General features: G+C 40.2%; 1 long non-coding RNA gene across 1 annotated transcript; it reads left to right on the top strand.

Moving 5' to 3' along the window:
- The first annotated feature begins 7,876 nt into the window (after positions 1–7,876).
- On the top strand, positions 7,877–8,852 carry LOC117244130. The gene is made up of 2 exons (XR_004496637.1): positions 7,877–8,283; positions 8,628–8,852. It is a non-coding gene; the product is annotated as an uncharacterized LOC117244130 (long non-coding RNA).
- The last annotated feature ends 7,852 nt before the right edge of the window (positions 8,853–16,704 follow it).

Genomic DNA, 16,704 nt, shown 5'->3' on the forward strand with positions numbered 1-16,704 from the left:
TGTTGAGAAAGCAAGGAACTAAAGTTAATAAATTGAAAAAAAATTATACAATACTTTGATTTTCAGAGATTAAAAACTGACTAAAATCCCTGTATTACAATAATATTGAAAATAAAATGTTTCTTGTTAAAAATCAGCAAAAAGGCATTTACAGGACTAACAAAAACACAGCTTCTTTCAGTGTGGGTTTAAGAGAAAACTGTCTCTGAGAAGACTATGGCTCTTGATTTTTGATTAAAGACATAGTCACAGCAAACTACATCTTTGTAACTTCCAGGGTGGATCAATACTCCTCATTAAGCAGTATCTTAATGTACATGCTGAGATTAAAAATCCCAGATTAAATTCCCAGCAGTTTCTCGTAATGGTAGAAGCCTTGAAGAACATGATCCCCCAGCACTTTTCTCCCTAGGATGACTCCAAAGCAAAGAAGCCAGTCGGCCTTCTGTCGTACAGTGCTGAGCTCCGTGCTGAGCTTTCTCAGCAGATGGTCCAAGAGCTCCTTGTTGGAAGAGCTGTTAATCACAATTAGGGGTTATACTCACAAAAGGATTTAAGGTTGAAAATTCCTCTTCAGGTTCTTAAATTGTTGGATTTAGGTATCAGCAGCACCCACAGCTGTGGCTACCACTAGGTCTGAGCCAACAAAGCCCCACAGATGATTCTCATGTAAAAGGAGGGAGGGGGGAAGGAATGGCAACTGCTGGCCAAAGTTCAGGAGACTGGGAACAGTCTGAACAAGGAGTGACTTTCTGGAGGCCAGGCTGAAAGAAATGGCCTTACAAGAGATGAGATGGCAAAGACTGGCACAGGAGAAAGAAACAAAGCACAAGGCAAAGCTTAAAAGATCAAAGCTCTAAGATGAGTACAGGAAATGTTTCCATGAAAAACATCTGAGAAAGAAGCAGATCATGGAGAAGGATACTATAGACCTGAACCATAATCTGCTCAACTGCAAAGCTTCATAGGCCTTTGAGAAAAGGCCTTTGAAAGAAACTGAAGAGAAGAAGAAGAAGAGATGGGAGTTGATCCAGCACAAAGAGGCAAGACACAGGTACCTGAAGTGAGTTAATCACCAGGTCAAAGCTGATGAGCTTTAACAAAGGATTTTGCTGCTGCAGAACAAAAGCTTCAAAGATCTCAAGAAATCCTGGATCAACTGATAGAGGAATGGATTAGGGAATCAAAAAGAAAAAGATTTAAAGGAAGAAGAATTAAATTCTATGGCCATATTTAGAGAAAAAGAGAGTGAGGGTGAAAGACATATAAGTGTGCTGTTAAATATAGCTGAGAGGAAAATTCAGCAAGCCCCAGAAATTCTGGCTAAAACTAGACAACGGAAAGTAAAATATATCAGGGAAATTCTTTGGAGGAAAGAAATCACTGCTCTCAAAGACAAAACTTTGTGGTGGAAAATGTCATTTACAGGAAGCAGAAGAAACAATCAGAAAAGGAGATCAGAGAAGTGATTTGTTGTTAAGAGTTTTGAAATCTGTTGGAGGAAAAAGTCATAAAAAATAAGAAGAACCCAAAGAAGTGTATGGCCTGAGTCAAAAGGAGAAAAAAAATAGTGAATACTTAAGCAAACAGCTGGATGTCTTCAAATGCCTTTTATAGAGCAGATTATCTTAAAACTTAAACGAAGATTACAGCTAATTTTGTGTCCAAAAGATAGCTTGAAATGTATTCTTTCTGAGATTTGGCAAGAGCTCTGGATTGTACTGAATTAAAATGGTTTCATTTTAACCTCACTGCATCCAATGAATATGCCAATCACCATCTCTCCTGGCCTGGCCTATCTCCTTGCTGCTCTGATGTCCTTTGGTGGCACTTGAAACACATGCTAAATATACCTAATTAATATAAATTTCAAATATATTTAATTAAATTTTACTAGGTTACCTGAGTTATGCACATAAAAATAGAGATCTGTTCACAAGAAACGTTTACCCTTCATTAACTTCTGCAGCTTCGAGGAGAAAGAATTGCTTTATATCTGTTGTGCAGGTGTTTTTGCCTCAGAAGTGCAACATAAAATAATGAAATTTTTCAGAATTCAGAAACTACAAGAGTTATTAGTGCTAAAACAAGAACACAGTTATATTTAATCTAACACATAACTAGCTAGTTTGAATTTCTGTTGATGAATATGCAATTAGTCAATAACTTAGGACAAGCAATGGTGTCACCTGAAAAAGTGAAGAGCTTCGTTTCCTAGAAAAGGAAGGCTGAAAGAAAGTTCATGGCATTAGGCACCACACCTTTGTGAGGAAGAGCAGCAGAGCATTCCAAAGAGCTGGCAGTTTCAGCTGATGGGAACTACACAAATGGTGAATGATGAATGGGAAATTGACCACATTTGAGAGCAAGCCTTGATCCGGATGTTATCAGAGACCTTTAGGGGCTTCTGCCTTAAACTACGTTTGGGTTTTCCCAAGCATGTGGTTCAAAAATAAGAAGAGTAAAATTCTGGACAAAGCAGAAAAATCTAGCAACTGAGAGAGACTAACCCTTTCACAACCAGTGCTGAACCTCAGTATATTAGTTTTGTTCAAGCTCCTGTGTGAAATTTTCTAGCTTCAGGCTGCAGCCCAACAAGTTAAAAGCACTTCTTGACATGAAAGAAAGTAATTGCATTTTGCCAATATAAATCAACTGTGATTTGAAAACTTGTTCCCACTAAAAATTCAAAGAGATTGTAGAAGCAGGATAGTCTAAGAACCCTACATTTGGAAATACACATGTTCCCAGTAGAATTGAGGAATCTAATTTGTTAATCATAACAGCAAGATATTTGCATACTTAGAAATCTACAACATTTTCTACACTGCGTCCCAATACATCATAATCATCTGCTGAGAGATTCTGGTTAATCTTTCCTGCTTTTTAGATGGAGTTGGAAAGTGCAATGGCTGTGATTCTGATTTCTGCGTGCTGAGACTCTGGTGAGGCACAGACAATGGACTGGTTTGCTGCTTGCCATGCACTTATTCAGCAGTATAGAACCTTACTCCAGCTCAGTAAGAAATGCTAATACTACACAACTCATATTATTTCTGGATAAATGTAGATTTGTCACCAATTTCTCTTTCAAAGAAAAGATGATGTTACCTCATTCTGGCCTGAACAGAGACCCAAGAGTCTGGGGTCTTGTGAGTTATTTCAAGTGCAGGAGAAACTGCCAGAGGCCAGCATATCTTGGATATAAATTAGCTTATTACAAATAACTGTTCAAAGCCACCTTTCCCCAGTGCAAGAGAAAATAAACAACAAGAGGAGGTTTCTCAGTGAACAGGTAAAGGTTGCCTGTTTTGAACAAGACTTAGAATCCTCTCTCTGTTTTCACCCATGCCTGTTTATAATTGTCTTTTGTAGACTTTTCTTTTGGTTATTTCTGTCATTCTGCATCCCACAGATTTGTACATCATCATATTGCAAAACCCATTTGTGCTGTGTCTTTTTTAGATAGAACCTGTTTTCATTTCAGTTTTCTGAATATCTACAGAAGCATAATCTTTTCTTACCTTTATCCCTCACAAAAACCTTTTGTTAAACCTAGAAGCATTTAATGACATCTAGCCAACTATAACCACATCCTGGTTTTGAACATTTAGCAACAGCTACAGAACTTCTCATTGCTGCAAACAACAGACATATCCAGCCCTGTGCCCCAACATCTATTTCAGCAAAAGGCAGATAAGGATAAATTATCCTGGTGCTTGGAGATAAAGAAACAGCAGCACAATAGTTCTCCTATCCTTTAGTGCTTCAGCTTCAAAGAGGTGCAGTGACAGAAAGGGAATTGACTCAGGAGTCACTACAGGGAGACAGCACAACAGGATAAGCTGGGTGCAGGAGGAGAGAGAGATCACAGTGGTGCTGCCTTTGGAAATCCTGTCAGTGGGTGAATGCTGTGAAATATACAACATCCAAACAATAGTATGGATTCATGCTTAGCAAGACCTTGAAACATGGTCTTACTTGTCTTTCATGGTGCATTTCTGGAATAGTTTTTGTTTTGTAATAACACACCCCCCCACCCTTTTCCTAATTTGCTGTATCTGAGAAGAGAATCCACTCTTCCTTTTAGTTTTGAACAGCAATGGGTGGACATCTATCTAGATGTCTGTAAGTGTGTCTGCAGTGCATGTGAAGGTCTTGAAGCCTTAATCATAAAGTGAACTCCATACAGCAAACAAACAAGCATTTTGTTAAATTTCAACTGAGACACACAATATTTACAAAAATATTTACAAAACTACTTTGAAATTTAAAATAAAACCCATGAGGGATTTCAAAGCAATGTTTATAATTGATTTGGATAAGCTCAGCTTTTAGGATTACTTCCTGCTGCTTTTTAAAATAACTGGATTATCTGAAGGATGAAGAAATCTTTGACCTATATATTCTAGTTACTGTCTCTTTCTTCCATTTACTTGGTTTTAAAGCATATTAAGACAAGCTAACCCATATAAGTGTCTTGCGGGACATTAGATCCAATTTTAGTCATGCAAAAAGTACCTGTGTACCACAGGATGACAGATGGACAGACTCTTATTTTAGCACATATTGCATGGCAGAAGGAAACTGGTGGAAAGCAGGATTCGAATTTCTCTCCACCCTAGAAAATTACAATCACAGAATTAACCCAGAAAACTATAATGAAATAAGATAAAACAAAACAAACAACAACAGCAGCAACAAAATACCCCCCACACAAACAAACAAACCCCCCAAAATCCACAAAACCACCACCATGCTGCTTGTATTGATACTTCTCATATCAGTGTTGGTTATATGCTCATCAAAGCTACAAAAGCTACATATTATCAAGGAGAAAGGACAGACAGGAATGTGGCAACTTAATTTATTAGTGAATTCAAATTCCTGCAGGGAGGATGTGGCAGGAAGATGAGAAATAAGCATTAGGGGAAATTGTTCTTTACTAGGAAGGAAATGATATTATGTAAAGAAATACTACAGAAGCATGGGTCCAAGGGTGTGAAGCAGCAATCCCTTTCCAAGCAAGGATCACGGCTATTTCAGATAACATCTCCCAGAAGTCCAGGGAAATCTGAGTATCTTGACTGCACATCAAACCTTCTTGTTCTTGCATGGAACTGGCATAGAGTAGCACACAGTGAGGCTGTAGGGATGTGGTTCTAGGGCAGAGAGGTTGTGGAGATGCTGCCCTGGCTCTCCACAGGGCCAGTTAAGACATCTAAAAGTATGGATGAGGTGAGTCTCCTGCATCTGCACACACAATAGATATTTTACTTCATTCTCCTGTACACTGGCTCCATCCCCTTTACATTCATTCTTTCTTTGAGCAATGTGTTGATTTAGAAAGCACACATAATGCACCTGTCCTTCCTTTCATCCAGGAGAAATGCACACAATGTTCAATGCTAAATGACCCATGTGGATTAATATCTGACTGACCTAAGGAGCAGTAAATTTTACTGTTAACTGATTTTTTTTTCACTTGCCTCTCTGGCATACTTGCCTGAGAAGTCAATATCATTATGACCCCTGGAAAACAATATGTAAAACAAAAACATGGCACACACACACACATTCCTTTGGCGGTTTTGATTTCTTGTTCTCTGAATAAATGAAATGCCCTCTTCCCCACTTTTAAGACAAAAAGATTGATTTGAGAGATACAAGAGACAACAATAACATTTCAATTTAGTAATGAAGTCACAATATTATTTTCTTAACCATATTTAAACAGTTTTCCTACTGAACACAGGCATTTCCACACTGGGACAGGGGAGGGCACTAAAGAGTTATACATAGATCTGAAAGCTGAAGCAATGCTTTGTCCAACATGTAAATTGGCTCGACAATGATTTCGGGCTCAGCATGTACTCTTCTTGAATGAAAAAAAAGCTTTGATACAGCCTATTTTAATTGCTTGAGCAGCTTCCTTAATCGCTGGGAAAAGTTGCCGAAGCCAAGCTTTGCTTTTGTGCTTTATCTTATCTTTCTGCCAAGTAAGGAAAAATTCATCCCTGTCAATAGTTTTCTAAGAATATGTTGGGCTCTGAGAGAAGTAGACATGGTTTGAACAAGACTAGTGTGTTTAGGCATTAGCTTTGTTTGTCTCTAGTAAATCAAATTAAGTTTTAGGCTAAAAAATCCCCTCAAGTTATAAGATCCTTGTTTTATCTGGGCTAATACCACTACAGAATGGACACAGTTCTTGGATAGTGTCAGTTTAGACAATTGACTGCAACCATCACTGTCAAGAAATCTCCTGCAAGACTATTTGAAAACTTACTGCACTTGCTAGGTTCTTATGGGAAGCAATGATTCATCTTTATGTGCATGTGTGTTTTCTCGACAGAAATGAACACACAATTATTTACATAATTAATTATCATCAAGCTTAGAGTAGCATATGAAGCTGAGACAATTCTTCCTATTTTCTGCCTGTCAGAGTCCACTGTCACAGCTCAGAACATGAACTGAGGTCTTTCTTTGTACAAGCACATCTGAATGAAGACTCTTTTAATTATAGCAACTTCTTTTTAATTAGTGGATAATTCTGTAACCAGTGGTAACATTTGTCATGGTGCAAGGCTATAATCAGATCTCATGCACTGGTGGATGAATTTATCACTGCAGAGATCAGGAAGGCTTTATGAAGAGCATTCAACAGCTCAACAAAGTACAAGTTCTGTATTTTTCTAGAGACCTCTTTTTCCTGTTTTTCATACTATGCAGCATGTAATAAAGCAGGAGTAAACCTGGGTGTGTTGGTCAGTCACAGGAGAGTTATGAGGCAATGGTATGCAGTGCACACGAGGAAAACAAATGCTAACAGAGGGGGAGAGGCATGAATGCCAGTTTACAGGTCACGGATACAGTTCTGTTTAATCTTTACGGATTAAATTAATTTAATTTTAAATTTTAAAATTGAAAAAATTGAGCAGAGATATCAGAGGAAGACTGTCAAGCAGAAACTTTTGAGTTGATGTTGAGTTGTCCTGTGTGCAATGAACACATATGTAACACATCCAAGGGGTTGATTTTGATACACATCCAACTGCATCACAGTTTTCATTTAGCAACTCCAACAGATGCTCTAGGGTAAAAGAGGGTTTTTGGAAAAAAACAAAAGGGAAAAAAAAAGGTTTCTCTAGCCATCTGGATGACATCCTCCTTATTGACATTTTAGAAGGAATATCACATGCAGCACAAGCAGAACTAGGGAACAAATAGAGGTGTGGAGGAGAATGCCTGCCTGGAGAGTCCTAGAAGACAACCCATGAAGAGGTGTGGTGGAAGAGTCCAACAGCAAAAGTCCTCCAAAAGCTCACCACCCCATGGCCAAGCTCTGCTCTGATTTTCAGAGGACAGGTTTGCTGCCTGCCTTCATGGTACAGAGAGACAAGTCCCCTAACGGCTCACAAAACATGTTTTTCTCTCCACGATCACAGTTTCCCATGACAACCGTGTTTTTTCTCCATAGGGACACTATGCCTGGCTGCCAAGAGAGATGGACTTCTGTGACAAACAGAATTTTCACAGAAGCTGGACCTGTCCCTAACAGATGGAAATGGTTCAGGTGCTTATGGTGTCCAAAGTATATACAATGCAAATACATTTTTCCACCTTTGAAAGAAGCAATAATGAAAACCAGATTGCAAACAGAAACACTATGCTTCTTTTGAATTTCAAAAGAAAGAGCAAAGAAGGAATCACTTTCTCTTAAGAAAATACCAGGAGCTTGCAAAAACAAGGACGAGCTGTGTGAATGTACCCATCTTGGCTTTGTGGGTGTAATAGAAAACTGGAATCATAAACGCACACCATGTGTTACAATATTTTTTTATTTTTTTTTTTTTGAAAGAGATCTGGCTGCTGTGCTACCATATTGACACAGACTCTCCAAATCAATGGCAGGGACATTGCCATGAAAAACAGGATAAAGGGAAGTGCTTGGTCTTCCCAGGAGCCGCAGCGGGCTCTGCGCTGGGGGTTACTGGAGGTTATTTCCTCCGCACACTGCGCTGGCCTCGCCCGGTCCTTCCGATTACACACCCTGCTTTTGTGCGTCCCGGCTTGCCGCGGGAGAGAGCTCTGCGTGTTCGCGGTTTTGTTCCCTTCATTACCATGCAGACAATATTCGGCTGTTCTCAAGGAAGGTCTGGGATCCCTGCTCTTTTCCCAGGCTTTCTTCTTGTCGGTGAAAAGAGGAAAAACAACGAGGAGCCTGTTAGGCTGCGTCTCGCCAAGCCATGGTGTGACGCTGATGTAAGCGGCAGCGCGGCGGTGAGTGGCTGCGGCCGGGCTGGTCATGCTGAGTGCAGGCATGGCGTGGGCACCGCCCGGCCCCGCCGCACCGAGCCCGCCGGGGCCAGCACAAAGGGCCTGACAGCATGGAGTGCCGGGGGATGTCCCCCTCGGGGACACAGTGCCAGCCGAGCATGGAGTGCCGGGGGATGTCCCCCTCGGCACAGCGCCTGCCCGGAGCTCGCACCTTGCTGGCTCGCTGCCTGCCCGCGGCTGCCGATGGGAGTGAGGATGGTGGCGATCGTCATTAGCGACGGGATTTTGTGAAATCGGGGCTGCCTGAGGGAGTAAGCGCAGAAGGAAGAAAACCAAATTTGTTTTAGTTTCGCAGATCTCGACCGATGTAAATCAGCGTGGCCTCATTGCCTCCGGCGGCAGATAAATTCACCAAAAAGATTCACCGGCACAAAAGCCGGTCCATGATGTCAGACAACCGAAGGCAGTTTATCTCTAAAATTGTTGCACAGCTCCTTGTTGGACAATTAGTAAGCTAAATGTCTACTAGCATACATTTAAACAGAAACATTAAAGCAGTAGGTTTAAAACCAGTCTGCTTCTTGTTTCTTTTCTTTTTTCTTTTTTTTCTTTTTTTTTTTTTTTTTTTTTTTTTTTTTTTTTTTTTTTTTTTTTTTTTGCATTTTTGAAATTTCATATTGCCTAAAAAATATTTATTATTCTCAATAGAAAAAAAAAAAAAAAAAGAAAAAAAAGAAAAAATTCCTTGGTCAATCCTTTGGTGATTGCTTGTCAACTTTGCAGGTTTAATTTTGAAAATGAGTTACATTATTACAGCTAGAGATAGGTTGCCACAGAAGACAATGAATAATTCTCAGGCTTGTTCTGTCATCTTGCCAGACACCCAGCACAGAACGCAAACCCCCAAATACTTGGGGTTTCTTCACAGCAGAGAGTAGTAAATACAGGATTTATCCTTGCAAACAAACTTGTTAACTAGCTCTAGTTTTTCAGTCTTCATTCTGCCTTCACTTTGCCTGCTAAAACTGACTCCTGGGGCGACACGATCAAACACTTTGTGTCTCACAGTACTTACAGCCTCTTGACAGATCCATGGGGAATGAAAAGCAATGGAAGTTTGCAGCTTGTTTTCAGAGGGGCAAGACACTGAAAGCACATAGCCAAATTTTTCTGACAAAATATTAGACCTAAGTGAAAGAGGAGGAGGAGGAGGTGGGATGAATTAAGTATTCCATGTCATCTGAAACATCTCTTGCCTTAAAATTGGATCAGCTTCCAAAGTAGTTGCCAATGTACTTTTCAGATGCAACTTCCCAAGACATTTAAACGTGGTGTCACTTAAACTTGATAAAGGGTATCAGACAGCATGTGTGTCTTACATGCCTTGCAGAGCCTTGAGTTTGAAATGTGCTGTATTTAAATTCAGCCAAATTATAGGTTGTAAATTAATTAATTGTTGATTGTAATGAAAATAAGTGCCCAGGTAGCTAACCTGCATGCCTTTATAATCATTAAAACACAAAGAAAAAATAAACAGAAAAGCCCTGATTATCATCCATCAACACAAATATTCATCAAAAATGCCCTCCTCTTAACTTTGTCATCAGACTTTTTAAGTGCTTCACAATACCTTTGCAAATTTCTATCTGCTATATCCCTTTCTCAAGACTATGCAGGTGCTGCCTATTTCTGCAGTTCAACGACATACAGTGCATGCACAAAAAGTGTAATGAACATCTTCATTTGGGAGATCAGAAGCTGTCTTGTGGGCAGTCTCTCATTGGCATTTGGAGACTGCACATAAAAATGATGGTGCGAAAACTGAGATTTGCAGCAAAGCCATGCACCCACCAGGACATTCAGGGTCTCTGTCTCTTTACCTTGCTGTGTTTCATACATACACACACAGATGTTTATGACAATAGGAAATGTATGCAGTAGAAGGTCTACAGTTGCACTAGTAAAATCAGAAATTAGAGGTGCTTGAAAATTGGAAAGGGTTTCTGTATTAAACAGTAAAATTAACAATAGTTGATGAATTCCCTGAGCCTGACACTGTATGGACTTACAAAAAATAGAGCTGGGGAGAGGAGTGTTTGGGGTTGATTTGTTATTAAAAGAAAAAAACCAAAAACCTAAACAAGTCACAACCTAGAAAATTTCAGTCTTCCCCCAAACAGTTTTCTTTGCTAATTAATTTGTCTTCATCATAAGACTTTTTTCTTTTCCTGTAATAACAAGCTATGTTGTATGACCTCACCCTTTTTCTTCATGGCACTTTTCATCTTGGTGCTCTATACTCTAGCAAAGACTACAATTTGCACAAGGTGTTACTTGCATTCCTGTGCTGTTAGGATTCTCATTATGACTTGGCAATTCACAGTTCAACTTGGTTTTACCTCAATGCCAGTAATTCCTTCCCAGAGCCACCTTTCAAACATGAAATCTGAAAAAGTCTGACAACAGTGATTTCTTAAAGGTTAGTCCTGTCCTGGGTGTTATCCAAAGCAGTGGATCCTGGATGTGGATGCCCCATCCCTGGCAGTGTTCAAGGCTGGGTTGGATGGAGCTTTGAGCAATCTGATCTAGTGGAAGGTGTCCCTGCCCACTGCAGAGGGGTGGAACTAATGATCTGCAAGGTTTCTTCCAAGACAAACCATTCAGTGATTCTATGATCTCTTGTATTTCTCCAACCATTTCCTGTTTTTTACTGGTCCTCTAAGCAAAATTAGGAATTGCTTGAGCTATAATTTTTAACATCGAAACATTTCAAGCGATATACAGAAAATGCGTCTACAAAGAGGAAGGTGAGGCCTGTGAACAAAGCATGTTGCTTTGTTATATCTACTTTGTTATCATGCTTACAATTGTATTGCAACAGGTTTTCCTAGGCAAAAACTACCCAGTGTTGATACTGTTAGTGACTCAAAAGCAGCAGAACAAACAGAAGGTAAATATTCAAACAAACCACAAAAGATAACTATGACTCTTGAGAATCATGGATTGCTTTGGTACAATTCATAAATTATGTGGTTTTGGTTTTTTTGTTTTTTTGTTTTTTTTTAAAAATAAAAAAAATAAGTAAAACCTACATAGGCCTCCAGAGGAAAAAAAAAAAAAAGCCATTTATCTGTACTTATATAAATATGTGTTTGGTTAGTTTTGACAACAGTGAGCTCCATTGTAGCGAATAAATATTTCCAGTTCCAGAGGGGAAACCTTCACACTTCAGAAAGGCAGAAAGCAGAAGAGGCTTTTCATTCTGCTGTGAGATGCTGGGTTTTGTACTTGTTATGTATATGGGGACCCAAGCTTTCATGCTCATGGGGAAGTAAAATAGTTCTTTATGGAGTATTTTATAAAGGACTATCAATCATTCCAGTATGAGTCTGAAGCAGAGGGGAAGCACAGGAGAGGTCATGCACAAAAATGGTTGTGTTTCTAGCCATGCAATGAAAGATTTGACTGTGGGAAAGCAGATTCACATTCATGCAGACCCTGAACTTGTCCTTAGAGAGCGGATAAGTGCTGCTTGTGCCTGCAGTATCCTCTCGCTGAGATCTACCACCTATAAAATAAATCCTGTAATGAAAGCAGATCACCTCATAATGCAGTCCTGGAAGGGGCTGATTCATCCAATATCTCTTGCTTACAAATGTACCACGGGGTTACCATAGTTCAGGCAGCCTCATTAAAAGCAGTGCAAAACACACAGAGCCTGAATGGAGATGAAATAAAAGCCCTATAGATGGTTGTTACACATAATCCATTTGTTACTATGCTTCGGGCAGACAAAGGAGCACATTGTTTATAGAGCTGCTTTCTGCCAGCAGCAGGACAAATGCTTATATGATTCTGGTGAATATTTTACAACATTCAACAAAACGAAGAGTGTGCCTCCTTCATAATGCTAGTAATTCATAACTGGGAGAGGGATGAAGGCAGAAGAGTGTGAGAATAAAATAGTGAGATCAGGTAATTTGTAACAGCTCTACAAGGAAACCAAAATTATTACTGATTCTGAGCACCTGAAGACCTGCACTGGAAAAGAGATGGAATTTTTCATTCTTTTATATGCATTGCATATAGTACATATAAAGTTTAGAAGCTATTCCCTAGCCACTAAATTCAATGGTTTATTGTTTTGCATACCAATGGGTGAAAATGTCTAAGTTCAGAAAGGCAAAAAGAAAAGGATATTCTTGAAATACAAGTTTGCCTAAAAACCACAAGTGAAAGCATTCAATGCAACAAAATTAATAAGTATAGGACCTGTCTAGTTACACAATAAGAAAATGATTTAAAATATAATGGCAATTTCTAGTTCTCTCTTTGGCATGTATGACAAAGGCTTTTTTTCACCTGGCAAATTATTGAAAAACATAGTTTGCAATCTACGTATTATTTGCTTTCTCACATCCTGTGTTAAATTATGTAGATGATGTAGATGCAGACTTCATCCTGACCTCACTGGAGTTACACCAGACTCTAAACATGCCAACCTAGGTGTCAGCCTAACCAATTAGCACTGGTTAATTCACATTTTTCACCACTCCTTACTTTGTTTTTCAAACCGTGTCTTCAGGAATACACTATCATTGTTCCTAAGTGTGAACAAACAAAAATTCCCAAAGCTGGATTTCTGAAAGGAGGCTAAACACTCCTTAGGCTGGCATAAGCTGAGAGGTGGGCCTTATGTCTAAACAAAGGAAGCGTGTGATTATTCTTCAAGCTGAACATGCTTGAACACTACACAGAGCTAACCTTTTGCAATTTAAGCACAGGACACTGGTCTGTCACCACACCTACAAAAAAAAAGTGCTAAGAAAAAAATATCACCTGAAAAATAAACTAAGAAAAGGGGTATCAGAGACAGAGCCCAAAAAACCCCAAACCCATTGTGAGGTTTTATTTAGCAGCAGCATAGTAACAGTTGTGCAACTGCAGCTGAAGCAAGAGATTTTCACCTCCCCTGGTCATGATATGACTTACACTGGCTTAGAGGAAAAGGGGCAGGTCTCTCTCAAATGGCCTTAGCTCTCCTTCTGGGGGGGAAAAGCAAAGCAAAGAGACCCTGAATGCAGTTAGGGGCCTCAAAAGGGAATCAACGTATGTGCAAGGAAACGGCACACCATGAGGCCCCGGCTGTTAATGCTAGCTTTGTCCTGTGAAGAGAAGTGGCGGCAAAACACGGCCTGGTGAAAGGACGTGAAGACAGCACTAGGGCAGATATGCAAATTTCTGTGGGAAAACATCCCCTTGGAGGCATTGAGAAGCTCTGACATGTTTTCACATAAATCATTAGGCAAGACAGGATCCTATTTTCCATCCAAAAGGCACTCCAGAATCTGAGGGCCACCCTTCTTCCATGCACAAACAACCACTCTTGCTTCTATCTAGCTGCTCACACAGCAATTGCTTTTGTGTATAACTATATGAAAGTAGCAAATACATTAAGGGTTGTAAGGAGTTTTATTGTTTGTGCATGTGTGGTAAATACTGATAACTGGGATACAGGAAGAGCCACGTTCAGATTTCCCAGTTGCTGATTTTCCAGATTCTAAGTTTCCAAAGTCATTTAAGGCACTATGACACTCTTTGTGTCAGAGCCGCTAATATGTTCAATACAAACTCCCATGGGGTGGATTTCTGCTGCAGCTGTAAGGTCTTATGGACTAAGTAAGCAAGTAAATGCAGGGAGTGAGTGGGAATTTTTTGACTGTTTCAGTGGATCAAACCTTAATTGCAGGCATATTCTGAATGCTGGACCCCCCTGAGAACTTGAATTTGACTATGCAAAAACACTAACAAGTAATAGCTGACATTTAGCAATTAAATAAAAGAGGAACTATGACTGGGTGACAGAGAAGGTTGCTGAAAGAAGCTGTGGATAACCCCATCCCTGGAAGTGTTCAAGGCCAGGTTGGATGGGGTTTTGAGCCACTTGGTCTAATGGAAGGTGTCCCTGGCCACTGGCAGGGGGATTGGAACTAGATGATCTTTAAGCTTCCAGCTAAACCATTCCATGATTCTATGACAGGAAAAAACCTGGGGCCTTAGAGAAGTGACTTTAAAATCTTGAGTAGAGGGATGGGCTTAGGAGAGGGTGCAGGCTGCCCAGGGCAGGGAGCTCATGTTACTGCCATGAGCAGTGGCACCTACTGAGCACCACTCCAGCCCCAGCACCTGCACCCGATGGAGAACTGCTGAACAAATGCCCTGATGAGCCCAGTGAGAGTGTTCTGCTCTGCCCTGCTCCCTACCAGCCTGCCTTCTGATCCACTCCCTGGCAAACGCCCTGCTCCTAATCCTCCTTCTCCTGACCAGACTAAAGGGAAAAGCCCCGTTTCCTGCTGTCGGGAACCCCTCCGTCCATCCCTAGAGTCACACACTACAAGTAACACGCACCCCTTCCTCCCGTGGGTCACTTCCAGGGGAGTTCTTCACCCATACAAATATTTTGCAACCGTTTTCAGCAGAAAATTCCCAGCATTGCATTGGATGAGAGTGTGGGCTTGGGGCAATGTAGTGATTAATGGGTCCTCTGCAGGACAAAACCTCCTCAGCTCTGTCACAAGATAGTTGCTATGGTTTTTTGACATTGCTTAGCAGAAATTTACTTTGGCCAGGGGATTGGAGGAGGGGATGTATAAAAAAAAAATACTATAGAAAAGCCCTCCATTGTACGCTGGCAGTTATTCCAAGCAAATCCTGTGCCTGTCTAGAATTTCAAGCTCTGTATAAATACTTTCAATTAGATTTAAAAAACAAAACCAGGAACAACAAATGAGGAGACTTTGTTAAGAACAGACAGCTTGAAACATGTCTTGCTAGCTATCAACAAAGTCTGTTAGAAATGCTGGAAGGTTTCAGCTAGGTTGATGTAAAAACAACACCAAATATCCTGTGAGAGACAAAGTTAAATGTTCTTTGCAGTGACTCAGTTAAGGATAGGTAAGAATGCACACTTCATTGCAATCAGCTGCAACAACCTCAGAATCTTTTAGCATGATATTTTACCCAGGTCTCAAATTTCAGCTGGCTCTGTGGCAGATGGCAGCTTTCATAGGTGTAAAATGTTCTAATATATCAGACAAGTTCTGCCTAAAACATCCAACAAAATAGGAATGAGAAGTTGGCCAGGGAATGTTTTTGAATGTGTTTAAAAATGGATGCTTCCCATTTTATACAACATAAAAAGGCCAGAGCAGCATGCAAGAGTTTTAAGACACTCTACCCATCTGGAAGAGGAGTCTTTCTGCATGTATTTTGAGCGACACGACAGGCTTCTATCACCACCCCCACTTGAAGGAAAATCCTGCTAGTCTGAATACTGGAGATTTGGGTTTCAAAGATCATAGAGAAGCTGCTATTCTTTAGCAGCCTTAGGCAAACCTAAATTGTCTTGTAAACTCCAATCCACAAGATGCAGAATTGATGCCCCACCTCCTTAGAAACACTGTACTAGGGTGTTGCATCTATAGTCAACAAACATCAAACTGGAACATCTGGGAGCACAATTCATTTGGGTTTGTACACTTAAGTCTATTGGTATGGATCTGCATGTCATAAATCAATGTTATACAGGCACACATCCAGGGTAGCTTGGAAGGGAAAGCAGCACAGCTGTGTTATCGTGTCACTCTGGGCTACAAGGGGAATTATTCTAGGAAAAGCAGTATACTGATACAGATACTGTGCCACTGCTACCTGAGTCTGCTTATTCAGTTCCAGGAAAGACTGCATTATGTAACACAGAATATATTTGAAAACCCATTCCTGAATCTCAAGTAAAATTATTCATTTCTTTATTAATTCATCGCTTTACTAATTTCAGTGCCCTGAAGCCTGTATTTACCAGCTGATCATCTGATCTGCACAAAATATCAAAAAACTTAGACTATTCAAGACTAATAAAGTTGCTGCAGCTTTATTGGCATGTACTCTGTTGGATAGGCAAGGCATCAAACATTATAGCATGTGGGAGAAGTTTTGAGAATTGCTTAACAGTTTCAGTGGAAAACGCTGCATCTCTATCACAAATTTTTATGTAAGCTTAACAGTTCCAATGGAAATTTTAATTTAGAAAGCTTTATAGCTCCAGGGTAGAAGGAGAAAGCATAGTCAACACCATGACAATGCACAGCAAATGCTTGAGGAGGAAGGTGACAGGCTCAGGTGCAAATCCCCACTTTGCATTTCTCCCTGCCGAAAACCATGACATAGTCTTGGTTTTATTCCAGTGGGGAATACTGAAATCTCAGGATGCTTTTTAGGATGGGAAAAACTTTTTCTGTCCAGGTCCACATTTGCAACTTCTCCAGCTCAGTTATTCCTGATGTCTGGTTGCTTTTTAACCCACCAAAGAGTTTATAGGGTATGAGAATGGTGTCCAGTTTGCTTATCCAGTGCAAGCTAGAAGGC

This window comes from Parus major, chromosome 3 (genome assembly GCF_001522545.3).
Source record: "Parus major isolate Abel chromosome 3, Parus_major1.1, whole genome shotgun sequence".
NCBI classification, from domain to species: domain Eukaryota; kingdom Metazoa; phylum Chordata; class Aves; order Passeriformes; family Paridae; genus Parus; species Parus major.